A 4,024-nucleotide genomic window follows, 5' to 3' on the forward strand; every position below is an offset into this window, starting at 1 on the left:
ACCCTTTTGTTTAGCTGACCTGGGGATATATACCCGTGATCATGACCGCGGGCAAAAGTATTTCCACAGTACATTGCATAGCTCTATCGTTTAAAACCCCATTTCTTTAGTTGGCCTAGAGATATACCCGCGATCATGACCACGGGTAAAATTAATTCTACAGTTTATTGCACAGCTCTATACTAGCGGTCATGACCGCTGCTAAAAGAACGATTTATTTTTTTTAAATACCAAAATGCTGAAATATCCCAAAACATGGGTACAATACACACATACATAACCTGCTTCACAAATTAAAACTCATGACACATAGAGAACCTGCTTCACATATTAGAACCTGTACACTTTGGCAAAAGAATTTTTAATTTATTTAAACAATAGAAAATTTACAAATGATGGAACAAATCCTTGGGGATGCCTTAAAGGCTACAAGTGTCACAGGTAAGCAAAACAAATCCATGGGGATGCCTTAGAGATTGAATTCTGTGATTGGAAGATGAGAAGAATGAAAGCTTGCCCACTCAATGATAACCTGAAAGAAAGCACATATACATTAACTTTAGTCATTGACCCAAAATTAAAGCTTCAATTTACCTTAGCATTAACAAGTCACATGATGTATGTAAAGAAGAACTAGATTATGCATATGTGAATATGGAAAGAAGAACTAGATTATGCATAATCTTTATATGGAGCTAAGTATTCCATATTCGTCTTTTCAATCTTCTCAGCATATTGGATATGTTGAGAAGATTTTGATTTGATAGCTATATTATAATAGATTATATGATTTTATGATCAACCATTGTTAGGATTTGATCTAGATTTCGAACTTGGGTTCCATATGACACACCTAAATAGGGTTCCCATTTCTTTATTTCCCCTATTCTCTTGATTTGAGGGGAAAGGTCAAACAATGCAAAATGGGTTGCATTTGGAAAAATTACTGTCAATGAGGACCACCATGTCAATAGTAAATGATAACCAAATAAAGCTTGTAGAAATAGAAAGTATATACTTTTACTTTTAATTTCCCACTTACTGGTGTGTTTGGATTGTCAGAATTAGGCGTTGTAATCGGCATCCTATTCTGATTTTGTCCGGTTCTAGAGTTTGGTTAAAAAAAAAAATGAACGGGCGGAAATGACACCAAGTAGAATTAATGGGTAGTGAATCGCTTGCTGCCGCCCAGAATTCGACATCCGTCGGAGGTTGAAAAGCCGGCGAGCGGTTGATGAGAAGGCAATGACGGAGAGACGATCTGAAGGGCCAAGGTTCTGTATCACGAACCCCATAGCTCGTTTGAGCAATGCAAGCTTAGTACCTGTCATGCTGCCACTAACATCAAGCACGGTGACAAGATTAACAGGTGCACATTGAGTTTGATTAGAGATAGGCAAAGTTGTATTGTTTGTGCTGAAATTCATCCTTGTGAACATAGCCTTGAAATGGATCAAAGCAGTGAAGTTCTCATGGTAGGCAGAGCTTGGAAGAACCGAGAATTCTGGGTATGTTTTTATCTTTAAGGTTTAAGCATAAATATTCTCAGCATCTTTGGCAGGAGAGTTCTTCTCCAACAATTCAGGTTGGGGATCCAAAGGCTCATTGTCATTGAAAACACTTGGCTCAGAAGATATTAGCTCCAAAATAAAAATAACTGCTTGTAGCTGTAATACTCTTGCATATAATAGGCCAAAAGTAAATTGAGATTGGCTAAGGCCATTACATAGACCGATATCCAATTGAAATGAGCTCCAAATCCACATATTACCCTCAAGGTGTATTCACATACAAACCCCAAGGAATTACAAAGGAAGGGGACTGTTTTGGATGCGTGGACAACAAATTAAAGTAGATGGGCCTTTTATGAACGTGTTATCAACACTCTGCCACGGTTGGAATTGCAATGGAAATGTAGACACCACCTTGTTGTTGCCATTGACATTTTTGACCATGAATGGAGGATTGAACCAAGGGCACACTACTCTTGGAGGAGGTCGTTGATGCTCACTGCATTTGTATCCAAGGAGGAGATGCACTTTTTCTTGGCTGGCTTCACTAACCTAAGTAATCCCACAAACAGAAACTTCATAAAGCAACGAGATGGCATAGAAACCTCTTTCCCACTTGGGCCCCACTTATAAAATAATTGGAAGATGCCTAGCCAAAGTTGGGTGGCAATATCAATCCACCACCCTAGAGAGAATAACCAAAAAGGCCCCTTTTCACGAACAAAATGTCTTGGCCGACATCACATAAACTCCCTTTTTACTTGGGTGGCAATATCCAATGTCTTATAGCTTGTTGCAATGATGCCCACCCAAAGCCCATGTATCATTTCAGTGACATCGTGAGAATTACCAAAAGGGAGTGGCCCTTGTCCGTTTGGATACCTCATATTTTGTATTTGGATTTTTAATTGAGTTTTGAATACAACATGAATAGATCCGCCAGCTCATGTAGAGGAAAGGGAGAGAGGAGGGGTGAGGGGAGGGGGTACTTACTACTGGAGGGAAGAGGTTGAGGAGCAAAGACGGTGAAGGAAACTGTGATTTCCAGCATATTTGAAAATCTAATTTTTTTAACTGTCAGTCGCTGACTTGGAAATACGAGGATTTGATCTGGATCCAAATCACAATGCAAAAAAGGGCTGCAAATGTGAGAGATCCAAATCAAATTCTTCTGGGCATCCAAACGGGCATTGTGATTTGGATCCGAATCAAATCCTTCAATTTCCAAATTAGCAACTGACAGTGAAAAAAAGTAAATTTCAAAATATGCTGTGGAAATAAGAAATTGGAAATCTACAGATCTTGCAGTTTCCTTCACCCTCTTTGCTCCTCAACCTCTCCCCTCCACTAGGAAGTACCCCCTTCTCTCTCTCTCTCTCTCTCTCTCTCTCTCTCTCTCTCTCTCTCTCTCTCTCCATGAGCTGCCAGATCTATTCATTTTGTATTGAAAACTCAATTCCAAATATAAATACAAAATATGAGGTATCCAAACAGACCTTGAATGTATGGAGCAGCTACACACCCAATCTCTATCTAAAGTCTTCACTAGTCTCCTTATTACCCTTACCCTACCAAGCCAAAGGTCGCATTCCATATAACACATGCTCAAAATCTATTATCAATTCGAACTACAAAAGATCCAATTAAGGTACAAATCAGAATGCTTGTTGAAGCATCTAGCACTCTCTGTCAAGCCATGGGATATGAGGGACTTCAATATGCCAACCCCTTCTTGCAAAGCAACATCAATCCATTATGTCCCTCATGTCCTCCTCTTGGAATTAGACGAAGAACCCCACATGGCAAGTTCTTGTCATCAAAACACTCTTGCAAAACCCATGCATTGAGATGATTCGACTCCAGGCCATCATCCTCTTCTACTTTGCATCCCGACTCCTCTGATGAAGCCTCGACCCTCACATAGAAACATGTATATATACATGTACTGAACTACACTTGTGTATGCACAGAAAAATATATAAATGTACTGACATACATAGAAGCACATATATGCATTCATTTTTTTTTTAAGGTACACAGATGCATTCATGTAAACATAATCAAACAAAGGGAGATAAACAGAGCATATGGTAGACATAAACCCACTACAAAATAAAGGCCCAACACCCTAAAAGAATAAAAGGAAATGAAAAGCTTTATTATTCAAGTGACATACCTTTGTGAAGGAAATAGTTCAAAGTAATAGGTCTAAATCCCAAGCTCTCTATAGAAACAAATTTCTGCAAGCATTAAAAGAAAGTTTCAGTGGGATCATACAACAAAGAAGAAAAGAAGGAAAGTGAGCAAATGCTAATATATGGTCATGACCTATCTCAGCATTTCTATATCAAATGGTAATAGATGGGAACTACCTTTCTCATCGTAGATCTCGTGTCTGCAGGGAAAGTGAGCAACAACTAGTCAACTCTTGACTCATGACCCATCCACAACTTGACAACTTCTCCCTTGCACCAGTACAGAGGGCCTCATATTATGTAGCCATCGAAAACCAA

General features: G+C 39.0%; 1 long non-coding RNA gene across 3 annotated transcripts; it reads right to left on the reverse strand.

The window, feature by feature from the left end:
* Positions 1-345: 345 nt before the first annotated feature.
* LOC143851154 (uncharacterized) lies at positions 346-3,820 on the reverse strand. 3 transcript variants are annotated; one of them, XR_013236232.1, is made up of 3 exons: positions 3,688-3,820; positions 1,043-1,324; positions 346-532 (listed from the first exon to the last, which is right to left on the reverse strand). It is a non-coding gene; the product is annotated as an uncharacterized LOC143851154 (long non-coding RNA). The 3 variants fall into 3 exon arrangements; XR_013236230.1 differs by having other exon boundaries at positions 1,043-1,338; positions 3,688-3,813; XR_013236231.1 differs by lacking the exon at positions 1,043-1,324.
* Positions 3,821-4,024: the final 204 nt, after the last annotated feature.

The sequence above is a fragment of the Tasmannia lanceolata genome, unplaced genomic scaffold (genome assembly GCF_043159265.1).
Source record: "Tasmannia lanceolata isolate RefF3 unplaced genomic scaffold, GAP_Taslan_0.1 ptg000018l, whole genome shotgun sequence".
In the NCBI taxonomy this organism is placed as follows: domain Eukaryota; kingdom Viridiplantae; phylum Streptophyta; class Magnoliopsida; order Canellales; family Winteraceae; genus Tasmannia; species Tasmannia lanceolata.